Raw genomic sequence first — 14,406 nt, 5'->3', positions numbered from 1 at the left:
TGATAGGAGTATACTACCGTCCACCTAGTCAAGATGGTGAGACGGACAGTGAAATGCTAAGAGAAATTAGGGAAGCTAACCAAATTGGTAGTGCGCTAATAATAGGAGACTTCAATTACCCCCAATATTGACTGGGTAAACGTATCATCGGGACATGCTAGAGAGATAACGTTCCTCGATGGAATAAATGATAGCTTTATGGAGCAATTGGTTCAGGAACCGACGAGAGAGGGAGAAATTTTAGATCTAATTCTCAGTGGAGCACAGGACTTGGTGAGAGAGGTAACGGTGGTGGGGCCGCTTGGCAATAGTGATCATAATATGATCAAATTTGAAATAATGACTGGAAGAGGAACAGTATGCAAATCCACGGCTCTCCTGCTAAACTTTCAAAAGGGAAACTTTGATAAAATGAGAAAAATTGTTAGAAAAAAACTGAAAGGAGCAGCTACAAATGTAAAAAATGTGCAAGAGGTGTGGTCATTGTTAAAAAATACCATTCTAGAAGCACAGTCCAGATGTATTCCACACATTAAGAAAGGTGGAAAGAAGGCAAAACGATTACCAGCATGGTTAAAAGGGGAGGTGAAAGAAGCTATTTTAGCCAAAAGATCTTCATTCAAAAATTGGAAGAAGGATCCAACAGAAGAAAATAGGATAATGCATAAATGTTGGCAAGTTAAATGTAAGATATTGATAAGAGAGACTAAGAGAGAATTTGAAAAGAAGTTGGCTGTAGAGGCAAAAACTCACAGTAAAATCTTTTTAAAATATATCCGAAGCTGAAAGCCTGTGGGGGAGTCAGTTGGACCGTTAAGATGATCGAGGGGTTAAAGGGTCACTTAGAGAAGATAAGGCCATCGTTGAAAGATTAAATGATTTCTTTGCTTCGGTGTTTACTGAAAAGGATGTTGGGAAGGTACCCGTACTAGAGACCATACTAGAGAAGGTTTTCATGGGTAATGATTCAGATGGACTGAATCAAATCACGGTGAACTTAGAAGATGTGGTAGACCTGATTGACAAACTGAAGAGTAGTAAATCACCTGGACCGGATGGTATACACCCCAGGGTTCTGAAGGAACTAAAAAATGAAATTTCAGACCTATTAGTAAAAATTTGTAACTTATCATTAAAATCATCCATTGTACCTGAAGACTGGAGGATAGCAAATGTAACTCCAATATTTAAAAAGGGCTCCAGGGGCGATCTGGGAAACTACAGACCGGTTAGCCTGACTTCAGTGCCAGGAAAAATAGTGGAAAGTGTTCTAAACATCAAAATCACAGAACATATAGAAAGACATGGTTTAATGGAACAAAGTCAACATGGCTTTATCCAAGGCAAGTCTTGCCGCACAAATCTGCTTCAATTTTTTGAAGGAGTTAATAAACATGTGGATAAAGGTGAACCGGTAGATGTAGTATACTTGGATTTTCAGAAGGCATTTGACAAAGTCCCTCATGAGAGGCTTCTCAGTGGAAGGGAGTGGGCAGTGGAGTGAGATCTGTATTGGGACCCTTACTTTTCAATATATTTATAAATGATCTGGAAAGAAATAAGACGAGTGAGATAATCAAATTTGCAGAATATACAAGATTGTTCAGAGTAGTTAAATCACAAGCAGATTGTGATAAATTGCAGGAAGACCTTGTGAGACTGGAAAATTGGGCATCCAAATGGTAGATGAAATTTAATGTGGATAAGTGCAAGGTGATGCATATAGGGAAAAATAACCCATGCTATAGTTACACAATGTTAGGTTCCATATTAGGTGCTACAACCCAAGAAAGAGATCTAGGTGTCATAGTGGATAACACATTGAAATCGTCGGTTCAGTGTGCTGCGGCAGTCAAAAAAGCAAACAGAATGTTGGGAATTATTAGAAAGGGAATGGTGAATAAAATGGAAGATGTCATGGTGCCTCTGTATTGCTCCATGGTGAGACCACACTTTGAATACTCTGTACAATTCTGGTCACCGCATCTCAAAAAAGATATAATTGCAATGGAGAAGGTACAGAGAAGGGCTACCAAAATGATAAGGGGAATGGAACAGCTCCCCTATGAGGAAAGACTACAGAGGTTAGGACTTTTCAGCTTAGAGAAGAGACGGCTGAGGGGGGATATGATAGAGGTGTTTGAAATCATGAGAAGTCTAGAACAGGTTGATGTGAATCGGTTATTTACTCTTTCGGATAATAGAAAGACTAGGGGGCACTCCATGAAGTTAGCAGGTGGCACATTTAAAACTAATCGTAGAAAGTTCTTTTTTACTCAATGCACAATTAAACTCTGGAATTTGTTGCCAGAGGATGTGGTTAGTGCAGTTAGTGTAGCTGTGTTTAAAAAAGGATTGGATAAGTTCTTGGAGAAGTCCATTACCTGCTATTAATTGGCTTAGAAAATAGCCACTATTACTAGCAAAGGTAACATGGAATAGACTTAGTTTTTGGTATCTTGCCAGGTTCTTATGGCCTGGATTGGCCACTGTTGGAAACAGGATGCTGGGCTTAATGGACCCTTGGTCTGACCCAGTATGGCATGTTCTTATGTTCTTAACAAACGTGTTGAAACATACAGGTCAATTAGTCCTGGGGGAATTCTGCGCTACTGTGGAGCGCAGAATTTCCCCCACGCAGAATTGCCAAATTCTGCGCAGAAAATAGCAGAGGAGACCTCGGCGTGCCGCGGGACGCAGTCCTTTCGCAGCGAAGATGAAGGCCCCGGCGCGCCGTTCACGGTGAAGATGGAAGGCCCCCCCGTGTGCCACGAACGGAGTGTGCTCCGCTCATGGCGAAGAAGGAAGACCCCGGTGAGAGAGAATATGTGTGTGAGAGAGGAGAGGGGGAGGGTGAGAGAGAGAGCATGGGAGATAAGAGAGGGGGATGCTTGAGTGTGGGTTTCAGAGTCAGGGAGCCTATATGAGGAGATTGTGAAGGAGTGTGTATGTGTGTGAAAGATTGGGAGCTTGTGTATATGTGAGGATGCTAGCCTGTGTGAAGGGATTGTGTATGTGTGAGACAGAGCCTGTGTGAAGGGGTGCATGAAAGAGAGACATAGGTAGCCTGTGTGAGGATGTATGTGTGAGAGAGAAAGGGAGCTTGTGTGGGTGTGTATGCAAGAAAGAGGGCCCTGTATGAGGGGATGTGTGTGGGTGTGCAAGAGAGTGAGGGAGCCTGTATGAGGGTGTGTGTATGTGTATTAGAGAGAGGGAGGAACAGAGGGAGCCTGTGTGAGGGACAGTACTGAGAACGGGGTCAAACTCTGGGACTGGAAATAGAGTGGAAGGGGATGAGCCTAGAGTGGAGGGGAGAGATACTGGCAGGTGGAGGAGTTGTGGCCTGAGAGGGCAAAGTGGCCAGGGGAGTAGGGAGAGCTAGTGGAAGGGACACAGTGAATTTCTAGGGAAGTTCTGCTCAAAATATTTAAATTTTTGCATCTTTAAGTAATAACTTTTTTCTGTATTAATTTAAAATGTAATTACTTAGACTGTCATGTAAATTGTGTTATTTTGACCAATATAAAGTTTGCAGAATTTTAAGTTTTTGTGTGCAGAATTCCCCCAGGAGTAGTCAATATAAAAAAAGTGCCTTCCACTATAAAACAGCTTTAGAGATTTACTCCCTGAGTGCTTGTCTGAATCAACAGTGCAAGTATTCAGGTCAGACCTGCAACCCACTGTCCCTTATTTCCTTCTTGGTTATTTTTAATTGTAATGTAACCATTGACTACATCGTGCAACATTTCTACAAAGACAACTAATCATAGTTCCCCAAATGCGGATCAGACTAACAACGTGACTGAATACTTATTACCTGTGAATATACCCGAAAGAGACAAATATTTACCAGATCAAAATATAAAACATCTTTCTTTCAGCTTCATTAAATACATTATTAAAGCATAAGGAAGAGGAATTAAAAACAAAACAAAACACGTTTTCAACAATTTTGCAAGCTTGCTAGTTGCTGGTGGCTTGCGCCAGCCGCATGGAGTAGTGCACACCGAGCCTGTACTTACGCACAGGGCTAATGCTCCTGCCCCCATCCTCTCGGGAAGAGACTGCAAATCGGGATGTAATCAATCAGCAATTCTCCTCCGAAGAAAAAAAAAGATGTAACGTCTGTCCCATCATATCACTGCCGTCCAGAAAGGGTCAACCGGACAGAGAACAACCGGAAAGAGGGGAGTCCTAGTAAGTTGCTAACAACAGAAGAACCAGCCTGCGGTTACAATTCACTGCTGGAAATCTCTGCGATTTAGTCACCGGCGTGCTTGCTGCTGGGATTGGGCGCCCACATGGTTGGGGGTGATTAGGGCTCTGGAGTTGAAATCTGACCCAGAGCTCTTCCATTGGTATTCCGGACTGATCAGGTGACAGGGCCACACACACACATCTTTACTTTCAAATTCAGTTTTCTAAGAGAGAATCTTTGTCTTTGAAACATAAAACCAAGCCTCAGCCAAAGAAATCTGTGTACATCCTGCTTGCCACTGGGCAGCTTTATTTCCTAGTTACTATTTACTTCTTGCATGCTGCCCGACCTGCTTCTGGACGTGCTGTAAACTGAACAGATTCCTGTCGGGAGCATTCCGCAGTACAGTCCACACACCAGAATCCTCTTCCTGTGTGAGTGCACTTCCACAATTACAGGTTTTCAGTTTTGTAAAAATCAGTATCCTTTGGTTATCCTTGTGCCTGACAAAGGTGAGTGTCTTCTACATTAAACATTGTCTTGAAAAAACACACCATAAAAGTGTAGGAACATAAGAGCATGCCATACTGGGTCAGACCAAGGGTCCATCAAGCCCAGCATCCTGTTTCCAACAGTGGCCAATCCAGGCCATAAGAACCTGGCAAGTACCCAAACACTAAGGGGCAGATTTTTAAAAAGTACGCCGGATTTTAATAGATAAGCACGTATTTTTTAAAATCCGTGGTCGGCGTGCGCAAGGCTGCACAAAATCGGCAGCCTGCGCGCGCCGAGCCACGCAGCCTGCCTCCGTTCCCTCCACACACACACACACACACACACCCCCCGCACCTTCCCCTATCTAAACCCCCCCCTACCTTTGTTTGAAAATTTACACCTGCCTGAGGCAGTTTCCCTTTCCCGGCCTGGGAGCAGTTTCGAAGGTCTCGGCCATGCCCCCGGGCCGGAACCAGGTCCGCGGCCCCGCCCCCGGATTACGCGCTGCTGCGACACGCCCCCCCCCCCGACATGCGTCCCGGGGCTTGCGCGTGCCGCCGAGCCTATTCAACATAGGCTCGGCGTGTGCAGGGGGAGGTTGGGGCAGGTTTTCGGGGGGTACATGCGTACCCCTTTGAAAATCTGCCCCTAAGTCTATTCCATGTTACCGTTGCTAGTAATAGCAGTGGCTATTTTCTAAGTCAACTTAATTAATAGCAGGTAATGGACTTCTCCTTCAAGAACTTATCCAATCCTTTTTTAAACACAGCTACACTAACTGCACTAACCACATCCTCTGGCAACAAATTCCAGAGTTTAATTGTGCGCTGAGTGAAAAAGAACTTTCTCCGATTAGTATTAAATGTGCCCCATGCTAACTTCTTGGAATGCCCCCTAGTCTTTCTATTACCCGATTTTTTTCTTGAAAAAAAATCATTTTCTCAGGGATCCCATAAGGACAGCATCAATCATGCTGTACTTTAAAAAGAAAAAAACAAAACAAAACACATAGGCAAAATAATTCGAGGGAGCTGCAGACCCTCCCACTTTGCTCTGGAGGCACAAACTCTGGAAACTCGGTCACTGACAATTCCTAAGGGAAACAGGTAAAGGATAACTCACCAGGAAAAGTATAAATTAAAACTAAACAAAGGCAAATCCAAAATACCACATTGCCAGAATTAGAATGGACAGCATTCCACCCTGCTTTGGGTGCCATTTTCCAAGCCATTGTACCGGAGATATTCACACCTGCTTACTATAAATGCTGGATGAACCTGCAGAGCTAAGATGGCACTCGCAGCCCATAATCCCCTGCAGTAAGGAAGGTGCTCTGCAAGCAAGGTGACTCAGAGATAAGCTGCACCCACCCGATCCTTGTAGTATTAAGGGTTCTGTAGCATAATTCTGAACAAGAACATTCACACACCGTAATGTCTCTGTCCAGACCACCAGGCCATTGAGGCCAATATTAAAAAAAAACAAAAAAAACAGTCTCTAAATTTAGGCACCTAGAAGTCCGTATTCAATATTTCTGCCTCGCAAAACTTGGCATTCAACTGGACAAATGCCAGGATTTAAAAAACCTCACTGCTGACCTTGCTGGATAATTTACCTAGCTAAAATATTATCCAGCTATGGCAGGAGCGCTTCGGGGGCTTTCCAGGTCAGAGTATTAGTTATTTAGCTACATTTGCCAGATAACCCTGATTTTCAGCCACCGCGCAGTCCTATCCAAGCCAAGAGAACGATGCAGAAAGGTGCGGTTCAGCTGAATGCACCTTTCTGCCTGCACTTCAACACACATTTTCTGTGCACAAGATTTACTGCCAATGCAGCAAGGAGTTTTGCACGCGGAAAATGTGCATTCAAAAATAGGAGTACTGCTTAGCGCCCTCATATGGAAATACCATACGAATGAGGACAATAACTAGTATTCCCCAATGCAGAGAGATGCATTGGCCTAGTCTGGATATTTTTAGTGCTGGAAACAACTTCTAGATCAGAGCTACGCTGGCATAAGACCTGAAAATAGGGGGGAGGCGAAGAGTTCAGGAACACTTGCCAGATAAATACTGTCTTTTCCAGCTAAGTGGCAGTTAACCACGGCTGCAGTTAGCCACCATGATCTCCACTGGCTTGTAAGAGACGCACACCCCCTTCTTAAGTTAAAATGTGCCTCTGTCCTGTGCTGAATGCACATTTTGCAGTTAATGTGTTGTTTTTAATCCCTATGTATTTGCATAGCATCGGCTTACTGTATCGGAACTTTAAAAAATTGTAATCTGAGCGTTAAAACTGCCCTGAAAACCAGCAGAGTTTCTTAACTCTCTGATTATTGCATCAGCCTGTTTGTTACCTGAATAAATTTATCCACTAACTTTCTTAGGCACCCAGTGGCTGAATATGGACTTCCTATTTTCAGCTGAATTTAGGACTGTCCAGCTCTTTTCTCCTCCCACAAGCTCATGGAGCCTTTTTTTTTTTTTTGCAGAAACAGCTGCACTGGCTTTTCCCTCCTCCCTCCAGCTGGTAGAGCCAGCTATTTACATTTCCGCACTCACACGAGCTCTTTATGAATTCTGCACAGTGCATGGTCAATTCTGCCTGAGGACGGGAAGGGAAAGGGGGAATTCTGCATTTCACGGCTCTGCAGAATCCCCCCCCAGGAGTACACAGTGGAAGAGGGAACCGAGCTCCCATCTCCAGGTTTGCAGCTCTGTGCTCTGACCACCAAGTTACAGCAACATGCCCCAGGAGAAGCAGAAGTGGTTGGTCTGTGCTTCGTCATGATAGCAGTTGGCAAGGGTGCCGTCCTCCCAAACGTCACTGCTTTCTGCTGCCTGCTCTTACTGTTTTTCAAGGCACCATGCTTCTTTATAACTCCTGCTGTAGGCTAGAACTGCAAAGTGTGCTGCAGCGTGCCATTAGACCGCCTCGGGGTGCTGTGTCTCTTTTCGGACTGGAACTGTCTGACACCAGGAGGAATCGGGAAAGCAGTGGAAATGCTCCACGGATGTCATGGGGTGGTGGAGGTGGGGAGGGGAAGGACAGGTTTACTGTTATTTACATGAACTGTTTACTTGTGAAGATTCATTGCCAGACAAGAAATTTATTCCATCAATTATTCTCCCTTTGGACTATCAGGTTCTCTAAAGCAGTGGTTCTCAACAGGTGTGTCGGTGCACACGGGTGTGTCACGAGGTCCTGGGAGCTGTGTCGCAGGGCCAGCAAGAGGCTGCCTCCTTATCAGCCTGGGTGGGAGTTGGTTGACTTCTCTTACATTGGGCCTGATGGGAGGCTGCTCTCACTTCCTTCTCCTCTTTCTGGCCCAGTGGGAGGAGGTTTCCTCCTTCACCCAGATCAGAGCGAGACATTGCCAGCTCCTGCTGTTCTGAGCCTGATGGGACACAAACTTTATCTTCCCCGGCTGAGTCTGGGAGGGATGCTGCTGAGGACCTCTTCACCCTGTGGAGGATGGGGGAAAGGTTGGGTATGTTGGGAAGATGAAGGCAGAATGGAGAGGGAGTGTGGGGGCTGCTGAGGAGGAAGGGGAGGGAAACAGAGGGTCGGGGTAGCTGGGTGAGGGGGGGGGAGATGAATGGGGTTAAGGAGAGTCAAGCAGGGGAGAGAAGGAGCACAGGGATGTGGGTGTGAGTGGATGATTGAAAGGGAGTAATTAGGAAAAGTGAAGGATGATGGAGGCATGAAAGGGGAGTGATGGAGGCAAGAGCCATAATAGGTCAGTTTTGGGAATGTGCATTTCTTCTATCTGTATTTCTGTTTCTAGCTCTCCGGTTTTGCACTGCATGCAGAGTGGCTTTTTGAGGTTTCCATTCCAGGTTTTGTCTCCACATTTGTAATTTGTGGTCTTTTATTCTGTATTTGGTGAATGTCGGATCTGTATGTGTGACCAAGGTGAGGTATTTTACTAGTAGGTAGGGATTTATATCAAATCTTCTTTCTTGCGTTTTCTCATTCTCAGTAGGACGTGCACTGCTGCCTTTTCAGAGGAAGTTCTTGAATTAGTGTTGCAATGGTATGGAAGGTTTGCTACATGTGCTGAGTGGGTTTTTTTTTTCATATTTTGTATTTTACAATGCGTCTGGTAGTAAGGGAGTTTGTGTTTCTGCTATTGAAATAGCACCAGAATCAGAATATCTTTTTTATATAGCGAATTGTATTTGAAATATCTTAGTTCTGCTCTGTATCCATACAGTCGAATACAGAATGGTGCGCTCGGCCGAGCGCACCGTTTAGCCCCCGTTTGGCTGCGCGTTTTTGACGCGCTATTATTACCCCTTATACAGTATGGGGTAATAGCACGTGGAAAACACGCGACCAACCAACCCCCCCCCCCCCCCCCCCCCCCGAAACTAATAGCGCTCATCACATGCAAATACATATTGATGAACCTATTAGGTAGTCACCCGCAATACAGAAAGCAAAATGTATGGCCAAGCTGCACATTTTACTCTCAGAAATTAACTCCTGCCAAAGGAGACAGCACTGGGCAAGTATATAGAAAAGCAGAAAAAAACAGAGCGATATTACGTCAGAGGACCCAAAATAAAAAAAATCTTCTTTAAAAAAAAAAAAAAAATCAGCCCACGGGTCGGAAAATGGATGCTCAATTTTGCCGGCGTCCGTGTTCCAAACCCATGGCTGTCAGCGGGTTCGACAATCGACGCCGGTAAAATTAAGCATCAGCTGTCAGCGCCAATAAGGAGGTGCTAGGGATGCGCTAGTGTGTCTAGCGCGGGCCCTAATTTAAATACTGAATCGCGGTGCCTGGGCGCGCATTGGGAGAGTGGGCACTCGCCTCGCTGAGTTTACGGTTTGGGCCTGACTGTTTGGTGATGGGGTTGGGGGATGGGGTTGGGTTCCTCTGGATGCAGAGTATATGTTTACATTGAGTCGTGTTCAGTGTGTCACGCCTGTAAGCATTATCTGTCAAGTGTGTCCCAATAGAAAAAAGGTTGAGAACCACTGCTCTAAAGACTAAATAGCCCAGCATTCTTCAGCAGATGCTCCTTGGTTTGATGGCCAATATTTAAAAAAAAAAAAAAAAAAAAGTTCTGTAGGTCTCTACAGCATGGCTTCAGCTTGACAGTTCTCATCTTATCCTACCCTCTCCTGACCTGTATTGGATCAGTGCGTGTCTTAGGGTAATAGGCAGGGCTGGTGAGGTACACAGGCGAGCAAGTAGGGGGTGAAAGCAGGGGCCTTATATATTTCATATCAAGCTAGGCCCAAATATGCACCTGGACCAAGTGCAGAGGCTCTAGGGAAGGACTTCCCAAACCTGGCCTGGGGACCACACAGCCAGTCGGGTTTTCAGGATATCCACAATGAATATGTATGAGATATATTTGCATGTACTGGAAACCCAATATCTGCTAATTTATCTCTTGCATATTCACTGTGGATATCCTGAGAACCTGACTGGCTATGGGGTCCTTAGGACAGGTTGGTGAAGCCCTGCTCTACAGCCCATGCACCCTGCCCTTCTGATGCCCCACCTCTCCTAATCACTCACCCACTCTGCCCTTACCACTGCTTCACTCCCCTTCCACTCTCACAAGAGGTGGAAGCAGCACTTATGTGGGCGAGAAGCATCCCTTCTCCTTGAAGAGCATGTGAAAGAGAAGGCGGTCCATGACCATATAAAGCATGGAAAGAGGAGAGGCACCAGGACCGAATGTGGCAAAGGATAATCAGGCTTCTGCATCTGACCCCCATTCATATCAGTGATGCAAACTTAATGTGGCCCTTGGGGCCTGGCAGGGCTGTGACAAGTGGGCAGAAGTGATTTACAAAGTGGGAAACACATGGATGGGTCTGTCCAAGAAGAACCTGTCTCACTGCACAGGAGGAGTTCTGCTTCCTCATAGAAAATGTACCTGAGCTCCAGGCAGGAGATACAGAGAATGAGCAAGATGGGAGTTTAGTCTCCTCTCACTGCCTAATGGAAGGAGAGATTTCAAGAAACACCAAGAGCTTGAGGAGATTTAGGGAGGGTAAGGGCTGTCCTTGTTATGTCGGATGGTTCTAAGACATAAAGCAAAAAGGTTAAATATAAATATCTTTAAAAACTGGCAACTTTTTCTTTTTTCCTGGCTGGGAGAGGAAGAGGCGCAAAAGGGAAAATGAGTAAAGCTGGAATCATTAACTGGGAACAACTATGCTTTAGAGAAGCACCCATAAATAAAAGACACAAAAATGGAAAAAAAAAAAGCCGATGGTGATTTCCTATAAACTAAGGGTCAGAGTCAAATGAGAGCTTGTACCTTCCACTACAGCTGCAGTGGGGAAAATATATTTATGAACATTTGATATTCCACCTTTTCCCTAGGTTAGTCTCAAGGCTGATTACAATCAAATTTATAAAGGAAAAAAAATGGGAGATTACTGCGCAACTGTAATTGTACATCAACATTGTTTTATAACCAACAGAAGAACAAATATGAAGGGGGGATATAAACAGACTTCGTTACGGATATGAGGTAGAATATAGTGATCATCTAGATTTAGGATATAGTCTCATGATCATAACAAAAGAACATAAGACTTGCCATACTGGGTCAGATCAAGGGTCCATCCAGGCTAGTATCCTGTTTCCAGCAGTGGCCGATCCAGGTCACAAATAACTGGCAGGATCCCAAGGAGTAGATAGAGTCCAAGCTGCTTATCCCAAGAATAAGCAGTGGATTTCTGCAACTCTACCTTAATAATGACTAATGGACATTTCCTCCAGGAACTTGTCCAAATCTTTTTTAAAAGCAGTTACATTAATGGCTTTCAGAACATCCTCTGGCAACATACTCCAGAGTTTAATTATGCATTAAAAAAAATATTTTCTCTTACTAGTTTTAAATGTATTACCTAGTACCTTCATTGTGTGTCCCCTGATCTTTGCACTTTTTGAAAGAATAAACAACTGATTAATGTTTATTCGTTCCATTCCACTCATTTTATAGACCTCTATCAAATTTCCCCTCAGCTGTTTCTTCTCCAAGCTGAAGAGTCCTAACCTCTTTAGCCTTTCTTCATAGGGGAAGTGATCCATCCCCTTTATCATTTTGGTCACTTTTCTATCTTTTCTAATTCTGCTATATCTTTTTGGAGATGTGTTGACCAGAACTGCACATAATACTCAAGATGAGGTCACACCATGGAGCGATACAGAGGCATTATGATATTCTCTGGTTTTATTCCCAGTTCCTTTCCTAATAATCCCTAGCATCCTATTTGCTTTCTTGGCTGCTACTGCACACTGAGCAGAAGATTTCAAAATATTTTCAACAATGACACCTACATCCCTTTCCTGAGTGGTGGCTCCTAATGTGGAACCTTGCATTTTGTAGCCATAATTTGGGCTACTCTTCCCTAAGTGCATCACTTTGCACACATTACCTTTAATTTGCATGCCCAGTCTTCCAGTTTTGCAGTGTTCACTTGCAATATCTCACAATCCTCTTGTGATTTAACAACTTTGAATAATTTTCTGTCATTGGCAAACTTGAGCACTTCACTTGTTCCCATTTCCAGGTCATTTGTAACTATATTAAAAAGCAGGGGGACACTGCCACCTATCCCATGACTTTCTAATTTACTAAGAAGTCACTCATGAGGGACTTTGTCAAATGCTTTCTGGAAATCCAGATCTACTATATCAACTGGCTTACCTTTATCCACATGTTTATTTATGCTCTCAAAAAGCGTAGGCAATACTTCCCTTGGCTAAATCCATGTTGGCTTTGTCCCATTAAACTATGCCTAATAAGCTCTGGTAGTCAAGTAGTAATTAAAGGGGAAGTCTCTGTCACAGAGACTTCCTCTTTAATGCATGAGATCATCATGGAAGAAGTGCTAGACCTGCAAATTTTTAATACTATGAGGCCTGCAGAGAGAAGAAGCAGCAGAACATGCTCCTCTCCAACAGGCACGTTGTAGTGGTGACACTGTCAGCAAAGGAGTGAGAGAGGCTCCGAGGCTGCCGGTAAAAGAGAGGGGAGCCTGCCTAGGTATTTGTGTGAACGAATGGGAGCCTGCCTGTGTGTATGTGTGAATGAATGGAAGCCTTCTTGGGGGTCTGTGTGGGTGTGTGAGTAATAATGAATGACTGCCTGTCTGGAAGGTGTGTGAGCATGAATGGAAGCTGCCTGGGGGTCTGTGTGTGGGTGTGAGAATTAATGAAGAGACAGCTGAGGGGAGATAAGATAGAGGTCCATAAAATAATGAGTGGAATGGAACTAGTAAACGTTAATCGGTTTACTCTTTCAAAAAATACAAAGACTACGGCACACACAATAAAGTTAGAAGGTGATATATTTAAAACTAATAAGAGAACATTTTTTTTTTACTCAGTGCACAATTAAGCTCTGAAATTCATTGCCAGAGGATGTGGTGAAAGCTGTTAGTATAGCTGGTTTAGACATGTCCCTTGAGGAAAAATGCATAAACTTTTAAGGTGGAGTTGCAGAAATCCACTGCTTATCCCTGGGATAAGCAGCTTGGAATCTATCTACTCCTTGGATCTTGGCAGGTATTTGTGATGTGAATTGGCTATTGTTGGCAACATGATACTGTGCTTGATGGACTTTGGCCTGATCCAGTATGGCAAATCTTATGTTCTTAATGGGAGCCTGCCTGGGGATCTGAGTGTATGTAAGAATGAATGAGAACTTGCCTGAGGGAGTGTGTGTGTGAGAGAGAGCCAGTGAGAATGAGTGCATGTGAGGAAACCAGAGACAGCGGGGTGCATGAGTGTGTATGTGGGTGGGTGAGAGCGCATTGTGTGAATAGGTGAGAGAGAGCATGTGTATATGGGGTAGGTGAGAGAGCATCGTGTATACGGATGAGAGAGCATATGCATGTATGTATGGGTGAGAGAAAGAGAACACATGTGCAATAACCCTCCTTCTTCTCTGCCTGCTAATCCATGACAATTTCAGGGCATCTGGAAATCAAAAGTCCCCAGGTACGGAGAGCGGGAATTTTTAAAAATCTTTACTAGTTTTAATTACTGGGCTTTATTTGATGTGTCTGTTTTGAAATATTTTATGGGTATTTGGAACATTTTTCTATGAGTTTAACTATTTGATGTTATTCTATTGAACTGTTTTGAATTATTATTTTTATCAATATGGTTGCTGCTTTGGTTCTCTCACTGTGGGGTATGCTTGCCACTGTAACCCTGCCGCCCCCCCCCCCCCCATGAAATTCTAAAGGGGACCCTCCCCCCTACCAGCCCCTGGCTCCAATAAGCACCAGTAATGTGGCCTTTAAAAAAAAAAAAAAAAACCTCCGCCCACTATGCCTTAGGAGCATAGAAGATGGGAAAGATACACGGGGCAAATTTATTCACGCATTTGAAGGCAAAGAGTATTGAATTGTATTTTGTTGCCGACTGGAAGCCAGTATAATTGATTTAAGATTGGGTTGATGTGGTCAGTTGCTTTGGCTCTTACCAAAATTCTGGCAGCTACAAGAGTTGGAGGTGTTTGAGATTATATTGTGAGATACTACTTTATAAAGAGTTTCATCTGTCAGTACCACTGATGAGTAACATGTGCATCACAGTAGCAAGGTTGGGCTTATCAGACTACTTGCACAGTTGGCGAATCTGGCACAGATGCATGAAAATTGTCATAGTTCAAAAAGGTTGAAGGACGGTGACCTGGCAGAAGAATCAGCACTGATTAGTACAA

The 14,406-nt window shown here is 44.0% G+C and overlaps 1 protein-coding gene across 9 annotated transcripts in view; it reads right to left on the bottom strand.

Moving 5' to 3' along the window:
- Positions 1–14,406, bottom strand: part of FAM13A (family with sequence similarity 13 member A) — a 505,365-nt gene that overhangs the window by 481,784 nt on the left and 9,175 nt on the right. The window contains exon 1 of one of the 9 annotated variants that reach the window (XM_029597847.1): positions 4,027–4,161. The exons of the other annotated variants lie outside the window; for them this stretch is intronic. The gene's annotated coding sequence lies outside the window, so the exon portion shown is untranslated. Of the gene's footprint in view, positions 1–4,026; positions 4,162–14,406 lie in introns of those variants that run through there. 9 annotated transcript variants of the gene reach the window in all.

Source organism: Rhinatrema bivittatum, chromosome 1 (genome assembly GCF_901001135.1).
Source record: "Rhinatrema bivittatum chromosome 1, aRhiBiv1.1, whole genome shotgun sequence".
NCBI lineage: Eukaryota > Metazoa > Chordata > Amphibia > Gymnophiona > Rhinatrematidae > Rhinatrema > Rhinatrema bivittatum.
Note: the sequence above shows the minus strand (reverse complement) of the source record. Positions and strands in the feature narration are given on the sequence as shown.